General features: G+C 43.4%; 1 protein-coding gene across 5 annotated transcripts in view; it reads right to left on the bottom strand.

The window, feature by feature from the left end:
- LRRC3B (leucine rich repeat containing 3B) overlaps positions 1-13,181 on the bottom strand; it is a 44,549-nt gene extending 31,368 nt beyond the window's left edge. The window contains exon 1 of one of the 5 annotated variants that reach the window (XM_074538741.1): positions 13,033-13,181. The gene's annotated coding sequence lies outside the window, so the exon portion shown is untranslated. Of the gene's footprint in view, positions 1-12,331; positions 12,351-12,540; positions 12,674-12,740; positions 12,881-12,949 lie in introns of those variants that run through there. The other 4 variants (XM_005480959.4, XM_074538725.1, XM_074538746.1 and 1 more) reach the window with 4 other exon arrangements.
- Positions 13,182-13,536: the final 355 nt, after the last annotated feature.

Raw genomic sequence — 13,536 nt, 5'->3', positions numbered from 1 at the left:
TCTTGGCTCAGAAGAAACATCCTCTGCTACCTGGGACTCGCTCTTGTGCAAGATCAGGGTCCACCAAGATACCCCAGGGTGCTGGACACCACTGCTAGCAGATGGCCCTGGCTCTTTCCCAAAGGAGATCAGGCTGTTGAGGAGGATGGTTGCATGGTGACCAGCGTCTTGAACGCTGCCAGGAACCAGAACCCCACTGAGCACGTTTTTCTCACAGCACAGACACTGCCGTGGCACCCAGCTATGACAGTTTCAGTGACAAACTCCACTGACAGCACGGCACATCTCACACTCCAAATCTGTCCCTCTTTTCCAGTGTTATGAAACAGTATCATCGACTGCAGCTCAGGTGCAGCTTTAAAGTAAAATGTACTAGAACAAAACCAACAGCCCTGTCTAACATTTACAGAGCGACTTTCAGCGGAGCAGATCTCATGGGATTTCTTAAGCCTTTCCAAGACAAGCATATAATGTCACAGGTTTTCACAAATGTAGCTAAGGGCAGAATTTGGGTGTCCATACATTTGATTTCTTCGATTCACTGCCAGCTGGAAGGGATCAAACACCGACAGAACACAGAAGCAATTCTATGTAACCACACTGCAGAGGAATGAAAGCATGGCCAGCGGCAGAGGGAATCCACCACAACTGCTTGGAAAAAGGAGTGGGGGGGGAAATGCTGTTTCCTCAACACAGTAGGGTGGCAACAGGAATTCTACCCCATTTGCAGGGGGGAGCGAGGGATTTATGGGCACAATTACGTATTCTGCAAATCGCTTCCAAAGGACTGCCCTTGAGTGACTGAAGTGAGATCCAAATCTGCCCAGACTAACTGCCTAACAGGGCTCAGCAGGAATGAAATGCATTGTACGACTGTCACTTCTATCATTTTGAGCAGAATCTTGTTTTAGTAGTCTGTCAGATGACAAGGGTAGATATGAATTCAATAGATGGTACTAAAATCCCAGAAACAGTTATTTCAAGTATTTTTATATTGCAAGTTAGGAACAATACCTCACTTCCCATCTGGAAATATCCTCTGTTCAAATCAGTACAAATAACATCTATCCTCAAGGTGTTTTCATTATTATTTTGCATAAGTCTGTAAAAAATTGAGACATCATGCACATTATGGACATAAATCTATTATGCCTTACACCCACATAAATCAAAGCAATTCCACCAAGCTCAGACACAGGTTTACCTGAAATCTTTAAATATGAGTGATTTTCAAGCAAAAAAAAGGAAAAATAAATCCACAATACTGATGCTTCCAAGCTAAATACCAATCTAATCACAACCTCTGTACAACCCCAGTCTGAGGTCTGAACCCAGGCACATTCCTGCAGCCTCTTCTTCTCAAAAAATCCAACTTCTTTCCCACCAGCTCCAGCAAGGGTACAGGAAGGCCAGCTCCAGGCACCTGCACTGAAAGACCTATGCTGCCCTTTTTCATGCAACCTTTAGCCCACATAAAGGGTCAAGTTGGTGCCTTGGAAGAGTCCTCTGTAGCTGACACCCTGAAGAGAGGGTAAACAGCTTTTTCTGAGAGCAGCAGCACTGAAAAAGGAAGACAGCAGGATGAAAAGATAGCTCTAGAAAGTTTAGGAACTGTAAAGATTCTCATTAGTATCAAAATACTTTCAAGGAAAACAAAAAATTTACTTTTTATTAACTTACTACAGGTCTATGTTCTAATAAAACATCTTCCCCCCCCCCCTTGATTGGGAAACACAGAGATTTTTTACTTGTTTAAGCATTTTGAAGACTCTTCTGTCACCTGAGAACACTTTACATTCTTATTTAGAAGGACCATTTTCCCCTAAGAAAGGAAACCACCCATTTCAGACCTCCTAAGCCTCTTCCAGGAATTTTTTTCTTTGTTATTCCAACATATTTCCTGGACTTGGTTCTTTAAACATCACTTTGGTCCAGAGGAAAACTAGAACAAGGTTTTAAAAGTACTGGGGAAGCAAAACGAAACAGAGGAGAAATGCTTGGCAAGTTACAAAATACTGCAAACCCATATTGCAAAAGTCACATGGGGACTCTCTTCCACCCAGTGCTGAGAACACAAATCTCATCTACCCATTTCACTCCTACATGATGCCACTCATTTGGGAAAAGGAATTGAGCCCTTTTGCTCAGTAAGGTTTTGGGAAAGCCCTCATGTAGTTCCCAATCACAACCTTGAAGGCCTCATGTAAACAACAGCCATTTAAAACACTGCCTATTTGCACTGATAATACTCATGTTAACAGTCAAACTGGTATTTTAGAGTGAAGTAAGTGTAACTGAATCTGGCAGCAGCAGAACTGCTAAAGGTACTAAAAACTTGCCATAATTCCTTTTTCACCCTGGACCAGCCACCCAACCTATAAAGAAACTCCACTTTTGTAGAAAAGCTCAGCTCTCGAACAAACTTTTAAGGGATGCCCATCACTGCTGACAGGTGTGAGCCCAGACACTGAGCTCCTGTCTGAGATGCCTCCCTGGATGCATTAGGAGCTCCATGACTTTGCCTTTGCACCAGGGCTCATGTCTCAGCCTTGACAAATCCTCATGACCTTTGCATGTCCAAAACACTTTTCTCAGGGCCCAGCAAGATGCCTCCATTGGGGCTGCCAAGAAAGCAGCTGCAGGCTTAGCAAGGACATGCTGTAGTATTAGTGATGTGTTTTATCTTTTACCTCTCACCAGAAGTACAAACCTTAAAGGAAACATTTCTACAGGTGCTGATTACTCTGCCTTTCATCTCTTCAGATGAGCCTTCTTACAGGGATATTTTATCTGGTACATCCCTGCCAGCTCTTTATAGACATCACTTCCCTCTCATTTAATTTTCCCTAAATCCTGACACGCAAACCCAAGCTGAAGAACACCAACCCCGTCACACCTGATGAATTAGTAATGACAGCAGCCAGTGCTTTTGCTTAGTCTGTTTGGTTTGCGTTTTTTCTGCAGGGTCAAAGAAATCAAGTTCACCCTCCAAATGAACCAAGGGTCAAATCCCTAATGAAAAATTAAAGGCTTTCACCATTATGGGGAGCTACAGCACAGCCCAGTGTTTTCTTTGCTTGTTGCCACAGCCACGGAATAGCGGAATAGCGATGGTCTCCTTATGGCATCTTAAGAATACAGTGTTTCTTTCTAACCTGAAGGAGTACAGGCAATCAATGGCAGAGGAAACAGGTTTCAGAAGGTTTACACAGATGGGCTTTTTCTTTTTTCCCATGCTGGTGTGAAAATTTTGGGAAGAATGTAATTATTTATGTTGCATTTGTTTTGTAAGTGAAGATACAGATCACTTGCTTTTAATTTCCCTTTTCCAGGTTCATCCTTTATTTAGTAGGAACTATAAAAATTCATTTGAAAAAGTAATATATTCAAGACTAATAAAGTTCAAGTGCAAAATATTTTTAGAGGCAGCTTAGGTACAACTATTAAGTTGTCAAATAAAGCCATCTAGTCTAAGTTATACCGGAAAAGGGTCAAAGTTTATGGCTAATTTCTCTGATTGAAACTGTTTCCAAGAGCAACACTTCCATGCCAAATGCTGCTAGGTAATTCCAAGAACAGTCAGGTGTATGAGTAAAAACAGCGAACCCGAGTTATACCAGTGTTAGCAAGAAGCTTGCCTCTCACCAATCTCCAATTTTCACTACCACAAACTTTTCACCGCTGCATCAACTGACCACAACAAGCTCAGTATCTGTAATTAAAAACAAACATGGTTGTTTTTTTTTTCCTAGATGGGAATACTGAAGTGTGCTTCCCTGATAGCTGATCCCTAAAAATTCAATCTTTCTCTGTCAGCTGTGGTATTTAAAGTCACTAAAATGTTACCCTGTCAGTGCCCTTTACCTGCAAGTGGCTGGTCCAAAATGCAGAAACAAGGTGGGAAGGGCTGAGATCAAATGCTTTTCAAGTCACATTAACTCCTCATACACACATCACATCTACATTTACAAAAATGTCAATTCTACTTCATTAACAACATTTATTAAATTCGATGGTCAATCCTTACATACTTTTAGAAGAAAGGCAACAAAATACCTTTATAAAATAGTCTGTGGAAACTGTGGATGCATAGGAAATGGAGGAGGCTACTTGGAGGAGCCAAGTGAATGGAGAAACACATGAGGTCACAGAATCAGCCCCTAGCCCACCTATGCTTTACATTAATGAAGAACTGCTCTGCAAGCCTGATAATATTTTAGTCTCCCTTTGCAAATGCCCAAGCATTTACTCGGTATTCAAAGCTGCACATCACAGCTTCAAGAACCAGAATTTAAAACTAGCAGTCTGAGCTCACTGATAAAATTCTGCTGCAATGAAACAAGACACACTAACTCCAGTCAACAAGACTCCTTTTGGGACTCCACAGAACACCTACTCTGCAAGCCCACAGCAAGGGGAAAATAAAGGACCTGTGCAACCTCACTCACTTTACATTAGTCTAATGATTTCCCAGTTAATTCAAATGTCCATAAGCTTTTAAAATCCATTTACTTATTATCAAAGCATTGCCTGCCAAGTCATGCATGCCACAGTGAAAAAAAACACTAAGATGACAGTGCATGGAGCTGACACTGCATAGAGATTGTTTCTCTCAGGGAAGTTCTTTGGAATATGGTCAGGGTCTGTAAAAATATGTTTGTGGAGATAACACAGTCATGGAATGTCCAGATTGGAATGGTACTTTTATATAAACTAATCCTGAAAATGATGTAAAACATGCTTTAATGTATCTGACCTGTGGTCAGATTTCACCTCAAGAAAGATCCCTAGCATGACAGCTTTTTACATGGAAAAAATAAATACACATCTGTGAAATCAGATGTGTATTTATAGCTGAAATCAGTGACAAAGGTGTAATAGCAAAATTCCCTTATGGCAAGCTTGTGAGAAAGGCCTGTTCTCACAAAACAAAGCCTAAATACAAGAGGGTACATCAATTATTGCTGCACAAACCAGACTGAAAAAACAGCACACAGCTGATATGTCCGTAGTTGTTCACACAGCATAACAATGGGAAGGGCTGAGATGGCATTAGACAACACAACAGCATGCATTTCCATTTTTAACAGATTCATGCATTTTTTTTTCTTTTTTTGCCCACAACCAAGGAAGTTGCAATGCCACTGACACTGCACTGACTGTTGCTTTTCAATGTGTTGAAAAAAAACTACTACAATTAAGTAATTGGTTGGCCTCTATCCATTTCATTCCACACTGCTGCCTTGCCTCACACTTGTTTAAGGAATAGAGAAAAAATTGTTGAAAATGTGGCAGATAGTGGGAAAAAAAACCAAACTGTTAAGTTTGACTTGTTCAAAATAGGTGGTATTTGTACAGATGGAGCACCTGCCATGACTGGCAAGAAGAACAGTCCTGTCGCTTTGCAAGAAACATTTTTGGATCGAAAGTTATTGAAATACCATTTGTATCCATCAGGATTGTTTCCTGAGCCAAAGATTTAGGTTTCTTGCATGTCCAAATCCTGTCAAGTCCTACTCTAGCAAAATAAGTATTTATAGAATCACAGAATCATTTAGGTTAGAAAAGATCTTTGAGTCCAACTGTTAACTGAGCACTGCCAAGTCCACCACTAAACCATGTCCCTAAGTGCCTTATCTATACATCTTCCAAACACCTACAAGGATGGTGACTCAAACACCTGTTCCAATGCCTGATAACCCTTTCTGTCAAGAAATTATTCCTAACACCCACTATGCATCAGAGATGCCAACAAGTACACCAAGTAACTGATGAAAGTGATGAGCAGAATACAGATTAAATGTTTTCTGTCAAGGGGCAAAACCTGTGGAAGACTCTGGAAAGAGCAAATGACCAATACATTTTCTGAACAGAAAATATTAACCCTTCAATGACAATGGTCTTGCTTATAACCAGGAAAGGATCACAAATCCAGTGTATAGGGACATGACATGTCAGCTCTGCAGCCTAACAACACACAGGAAAAGACAGGATTACCTGGATTGCACGCTGTCATCCATGTGCTGCTTTTCAGTCAAAGCTGAGATGTTCTTATTTTATTTGAATTGTGTGCTTTGGTTATATGCAGTGTGTTAGAAGTGACAACTAAAGGTTTAAGAAATACTGTGATCTGAAGTTTGAGGAGTTACTTCACTCTAACTCAGAAGAGCCTAGAAACCAAAATTTCCCACTTATATCTCATTTTATAACAGGATATAGTCCATTCCTTTGAAAAAGGTTTCGGTCTGAAATATGTCAGCTTTGAAAAAGAGGAGATGTCCTTGTAGCAGCAGAGTAAAACTGGTGCTCCCACCTGAAGAACAGGACCAGGAACACCCAGAGAACAACAAAGCTGAAAATGAGGACTTAGAAGCAGATCGCTTCTGATACAAGCCTTCCCTTTTAGTGCTTGTGCAAACTGGGACTGACACACATTCATAAACAGTAATACTCTATTACAAACTTGGTTAAAAATAGACTGTTTAAAAGTCACCAATTCTCATCTCAATTACTTGGTGTCAACAAAGCTGAAAACAAGGGCAAAAAGAACATTTAGAAACACTATCACACTATTTGAAGGTTGCAATGGCAGAATTAGCCTGTTAACTTCATTTTATGAGAAAAGAACTAAGGGTCACTCTTTTGACATTTACAACAACAATTACATTTAATAAAATGTAAGAATCAAGATAAATTTTAAAGACCATTTGCAGTACATCTAGGGAAAAAATCCCAACAAAACCAAACCCAGCTCCAGCAAGATTTACTATAAAGACTGACCGCTGGATTTACCAACTTCCAGCCTTGCAAACAGTCAGTCTCCTGCTGTCGAGGGCCTTCCCTCTTCTGCAACTCCTATTGATTCCACAATTTTTGCTCCTGGCAAATGTCTAAATCTTCACATGAAAAAAAGCACAACAGAAGTATTTTCACAAGTGTAAGAAAAGGCTTTCCGGGTTTTTTTTTTTTGGTTTTTTTTTTTTTTTTTTTTAATAAAAGAGTGTATAGAAAGCATTATACAAACACTACTATGTGAAGAATTAAAAATAAAAATAATTGAAATGGAAGTCTAAAGAGATTGTGCCTATTTTCATTTACAAACAGACTAGAAACAGGTTCAAAAGTCAAGAATTAAAACACCAGTAATGTAAATCTGTTTTGGTTTTAATGCTGATAAGACGACATTTCATCACTAAGATATATAACCACTATTGCTTGCTTAACCATGTATGACCTGACAAGCAATTTCATAAAAATTTTTTGTTGCAGATCCTCTTTAAAGAGGAAGAAGCATTTGTTCCTGCTTTTAAAGATGAGGGAATACTAGCAGGAACTTAACAGGGTTGACCGAGTGATTTTCCTTTTCTTTTCATTGCAATGCCTTTACAATGGCAAGCACCATGGATTTATTTTCACATCCAAAGGCTTCACGTTTTTGCTGCAAATTATTCACAAGCACACAAAAATGTATACTTTTCAAGCATTACAAGAATATTTTGTATGAAGCAAATTCCACCAGAATAACAGACATTTGTAATCTACATATGGCAAACAGCCTTCACATGCTTTTCATGTATCCCACTAACTCCCAATGCAAACATTTGTAATGAAATACTGAATACTTATGATCATTATTTACAGCGTATCTTTAGCGAGTACAGTTGCGAAAGAGTGTAACCCAATTTTGGTGAACTGCAAAAAATACTTTGTTTAAAACCAATGCTATTGTTTGGTGGAGGAAGCAACTTTGACAGAAGTGACAGCACCGCTACAACTAACAACATCCACGAAGTAAGCTTCTTAAGAGAGCCCGACACCTAAGACATGCCATCTTTAGAAGCACCTGCCCTATTAACTGAGGTTGTGCATCCAGAGGATGAAGTGGGAACATGAAGTGATCCCCCAGGAGGACACTGTGTGCTAAACTTCCACAATTTGAGTGAAATACTGGCGGTTATGCAAGTACCATAATATGGAGGTAATATTTTCCAACTGAAAACTCCATAGAAATCCTAAGTTCATCCCCTGATGCTTTGCTCCCTTCATGTCCACCATCTATTTTCTTTATGCATTGTTTTCTGTTCCTAACCTTTTAGAATTCTGTTCATCGCTCCTTCTGCTGTCACTTGAGAACTGGACTTCTCATTTATTGTTCCTTAAATAATTAAATAGTGTCCATTTGCTTTCCTGCTTCCAGGCCAGAGTAGCATCCCATTTATATATTGTCACTCACTTTTATCACTTTTCATTTTTTCTTATTAGCAAATCTTTATAGTACTATTTGGCAAGCAGAGGTTAACTTTTTTCTTCTTCTCAAAGGATAAGTTAGCAGCTTTATGAAACGGCTATTAATGAAGTGGCAAATTAATTTAAAACACACACACTAGCTAGCTGAAAAGCAGAGGTAAACCTTAATCAAGTACATCAAGATCTGCAGTGGTAATTTTCATCTCTGTTTAAGTAAAAAGTCCAATTATCCAGATCAATGTATCTCTGAAAAGGCTTTTTACCAGTCCCATTTCCTCAAGAGGCATTTTTTATCTCCTTTCTGTCAGTGGAGCTGAGATACAAAAAGCCAAATTCAATTCCTCAGCAAGGCTTCTAGTCCCACTGAGATCAACCAACACATCTTCTCTGACGGCCCATGGCAGGGCCATGGCAAATCCATGGCACAGCACGGAGCCGAGCCAGAGGGCTATGGTACAGCCCAGATCACCTCAACTTCAAGACTCAAAATACTCAGATCAGCCACTACTTTCTCCCTCTTGTAATCTACTTCTCCTGTTTTGTAGGCATCAGGCCTTCTTCATCTGTTCCCATTTTTCTACCTCTCTTTTTTTCATCACTCAAAGTTCATACCCTCCAGAGAAAGAAGCACCATTTACATTCAGCAACCATTGCCTTTTCCTTGTTGATGGAAAACAGAACTCAGGAGCAGGGATGATCCTTATGGAAAGGATTTTCCCACATCCACTGCCAAAGTCAGTCAGAAAGATGCCTGTTTTTAAAAACATCTGCCTGGTGAAGGAACTCAGTGGAGCCCAGAGAGAGAAATAAAAGATGCTCTGTTGTTTGGTTAACAGTAAGCACTGCGTTTGCATTTCCAAGCTAAAGTAAGCGTGTAAAGCCAAGCCAGTGCCGGATACAGGTGCTGATGGAGATAAGCAGTGCAGGTCATCAGTGGTAAGTACAGACACAGGCACCAGTTACCCACAGAAATCCCCATGAAGCAGGATCATGCATCTTTAAGCATTGTGAACTAATGACATCCTCCTCCACAGCAAGTTCTACAGCAACTGTTTATCTGATGCTCTGATGATGCAGTGACTAAAACCAATACCACATCACACTCCTTTCCCCCCTAGGATGCACCGACAAGTCTGCTGTGCATCCAGACTAACAAACCACGCCAGAATGACGGAAGCACGGAAACTACTTATGAAAAGAGCTGGATTGAAACTAGAAGCAGAGATTAAATTCACCAAAACATCTCTAAATTTGATGCTACTTCACCCACAGCATATTGGATTTAAGAGCAAAAGATACACCTTGTTCATCCATGTATTCACAGGCTGTAATCCCTTTAAAAATACTTATTGAAGGTGCTGAGAAATTCCTAAATCCTTTCTGCTTGTACTTTCAGTAGACATACTGGCATTTGATTCATACCAGTATTGAAGTGTCCTATCAAAATTGCACTTTCTAGAGTTTACATTTAGTAAATAAAATAGCAACTTAAAATGCGTGGCCAAACAAGCCAATGTAAATGCTACATATTCTATGAACTCAAATAATTTATTCTTGGCTCAAAATACCATCATTTTGAAAAAAGGTTCTGCTTAAAATTATTATAAGTTTCTAAATTGCTTCACAAGAGTTTTCTCTAAGCTTATGAACAAAGTTTACTGAATGAGGCAAAATTAGAGGCATTATTTTGCTAGCCACAGAACACTAATTTAATTTGCATTCTCTAATGAGCGCTGATCCAAGGACCAGGCATGCAGATGACAACAAGGACAGTAGTTACACGCAAATCCTGTAAGTCATTACAAATGCAGTATTCCACTCTGAGAGGAAGTACCTTCCTTAGTTCATCTTCTGATTAACTGAAGTGGCAACAAGAAATATTTCTACCCATATTCCTTCTTGTTTAAATCATCCGCTTCATTAAAAAGTTTAAAATCTTCCTGCCAGTGAGCCATGTATCCTTTGCGCTACTCACATAAATATTCCTAGTGAAGTGACAGGAAATATCCTTAAAAACAACACTCAGAAGCATCTTATTATTTAACTGAACATCTAAAGGTGCTTTTGAAATGAAGCAATACATTTTTTCTCTGGCTTTAGACACTTGAGTTAGCACTTCTGAATACAGCTGAATTTTATAAATTCCAATTCTCCTGCTGAGAGGATATTTCTTGAGCTGACATATCATGCACTTGCTCTGTTACTCTAGTTACTCTAATGCTGTTTCAGTGTGAGCAGGAAGAATTTCCTACCTCCCAAAAGACTTGAAATACAGATCCATAAAGCACATGGATAAGACAAATCACACCTGTACCCTTAAGTCTTGCTATTCCATTTATATACGGCAAAGCTCTCATGGACTTTATTAGCTCAGGACTGGATCCAGAGCACAGACTTATATGCCTATTAAATGATACTTCTCTTTCAATTAATCTCACATTTGAGGCAAAACACATTGATTCTTGATAGCTGCAGGTACAATTCTCATTCACTCAGGCCCTGATCTCCAAGACACTCAGCAGCTTCCACCCGCCCTAAGGCAACTGGAAACTACAATCACACAGGAGCTCGTTTTGGCTGGACTGAAGTCAGCGCAAATTTTACAGCAAACCTCAGAGATGGCAAGATCAGGGTTCAGTGACCCAGCCAGCAATAGCTGACTAAATGCAAGAGATCCAGACTTAACCTCACATTCTTCTCTTGCCAAAGTCCAAATAATCTCATTAGCGCCAATGGGCACAACCCTACACGGTGCTGCATGCTGGAACTCTCTGACCATGGGCCTTATCCTGCCATCTTGAGCCATCAGAATATCACCTGTAGAAGTCATCCCACAGAAATCCAGGCAACTTGCACAAGTAAGGGCTGCCACAATCACAGTTATAATTAATTCTGAGCAATTTTACTATTTAGAAACTAAACTGGAAAATTAGACTCTGAATGTAGCAAAGGTTTTGCAAATTAAGTTCATTGTACAGCTTATTTTCTTTCCCTTTACACCAAACTGGGAACTTATACTTTTAAATTAAATTACTAAGAATAATATCAATAGGTAAGCCATATGAACACTGTGGTGCTCTATATCAAAGCCTTCAAGCTACTGCTTTCAGGAGGGCGTGATGCACACCTTCCAGTTTAAACCTACAAATTATTAGACAGGTTACCATAAGAAGAAATTTTGACAGGTCTTTTCAACATTCAGAAAAGGCTACCCCAGTCAGAGTTTTCAGCTTGAGGAAGGGTTGTTTTCACTTCCTTACCAAATCTGTAACATTTTCTCATGGCTATTATATTTTAATTAATTCAAATAATCTTAAAAGCTTTAGCTTATTCTGTCATTTTCATAGCTATGTAAATAACTCCAGAATTACTTATTTGAGGAGAGCACTAAACGTTGTTTGCCTGGTTCTCATTCTGACTCTTTAGGTAGTTGGTCTATTTATGCTTTTCAAGTCGTTGGGCTGTTTTCATTCTGTAATTACACGATTTCTGCTGTCTAGGGACAATTAGAAAGATGGGATGTTAAGCTGCAGCCTCAATCACCTTCACATTTTCTAACCGATAGTCTAAAATCTCCTAATTTTTGAAGGCAGAAGCAAAGACGGAAAGAAGAATTCTCGCTGGCACATCTGAGGCATTTTCCAAATTTTTGGCGAGGGAAATTCTGGACGCGTAGCTCGCCAGAAAGGCGAGAGAAGAGCCCGCGGTTCCCACAGTACCCAGTACCCGCTTCCTGCAAGAGATGCCCACATTTCTGTTCGGGCTCAGAGGTCGCGACCGTTCCCGTCTCGGAGCGCAGGGTCGCATGGAGCCCCCGCGGCCGCAGGACCCCTGAACCCCCGTTCGTGTCCCGGGCCGGGGGCACCCGCCTCCCGTCACAGCCCCCCGGGCAGCTCCAGCGCCACCCGCTCCGCTCCGGTTCCGCCCGGTGCCTCGCCGGGCAGCGGGGGCGTCGCAGCGCACCTGGGCGCAGCGCCGCTGTCCTGCAGCCCGGCTGCCGCCCCCGCTGCCATTTGTTGCTCGCGTTCGGAGGGAGATGCCCTCTTCCCCCCTCCCCCCGCATCGCGGCCACCGCCGCCCGAACCGTAGCGACTGGTCCTGATAGGTCTCAAAGTGGAAAAATCCTACGGCAACACACACGGCGCCTTCCCTCCCGTCCCCGCCTCCGCCGCCCCCTCTCCCCGGCAGCCCCGCTCGGCGCCCCGGCCGCCGCCCGCACGCTGAGCAGCGCGACCGAGCTCCGGCAGCCCGCCCGCACCCGGCCGGGCAGGGACAGCGCCCGGGAACACATACGGATGGGAGGGGCGCTGGATTTTCCACCCCTTTTTCTGATGTTGCTCCGGTACGGGATCGGGGGCCGTGGGTCTCAAATTGCTCGTTTGCTCCCAAACGAGAGGGTGTTAACCCCCTTCCCAGAGCCTCCGCCTCTGGATTCCCTCCCCATCTCCCGCTGCCTCGGCGGAATCCCGACCCCGTCACCCCCCAGGACTCACGGACACCGGAGGTTCGCCAGCACGGGCTGGGGGAGGGGGCATCGCCGGTGGCCCTCGCCGATCGCTGCCGGGCAAAGTGGCACGGCACGGCACGGCGGTACCCCTCGGAGGCAGCAGCGCTGATCGCCTTCCCCCGCTCCCTGCCCGCCGAGTTTTCTCCCGGTGCTGCCGCCCCCCACCCGGTGCATCGGCGGGGCGCCGCAACTCACATCGCGGCGCCTTCCCGCAAAACTTCTCGGCGTGTGGCCCCGGCGGCTCCGCTCCGCTCGGCGCAACAGGCAGCGCTGCTCACCTGGCGCGGGGCCGCCGCGCCATGGGAGCGCCGGGCGGAGCCGGGGGCGGCGCGGCGGGGCCGGGCGCAGCCAACGCCCGCCCGCCCTGCTGCTCCGCCGGGCGCCCGCCGGGAGGCTGTGCCTGCCGCGCCGCCGCTCCCCTGCCCTGCGCTGCGGCTGCAGGCTCGGAGGCAGGCGGGCAGGGAGGGAGGAGAGAGCGGGGCGGGGAGCGAGAGAAGGAGGAGACCTCCCTCTCGCTCCCTCCGCACGGCGGGGAGGTGCTGCCCGCCACGGGGGATGGTGCCCGGCTGCCTCCCGGGGCTGACTGTGCCTCTCGCTCCCCAGCTTTAGGAGCAGGGCCGGGGCCGCCCGAGAGAGATAGCCCGGACTGTCGGAAGCACCGTGCTCCCGAGGGTGCTTCTGCTCCCCCCAGTGCCCGCCAGGTTCCCCAGCAAAATACGAATAAGGTTAATTGTTTTGCTCATCTGAGTGAGCAGTTGTCATTGCCAATGTATAATACTTGC

Source organism: Zonotrichia albicollis, chromosome 1, assembly GCF_047830755.1.
Source record: "Zonotrichia albicollis isolate bZonAlb1 chromosome 1, bZonAlb1.hap1, whole genome shotgun sequence".
Lineage (NCBI taxonomy): Eukaryota > Metazoa > Chordata > Aves > Passeriformes > Passerellidae > Zonotrichia > Zonotrichia albicollis.
Note: the sequence above shows the minus strand (reverse complement) of the source record. Positions and strands in the feature narration are given on the sequence as shown.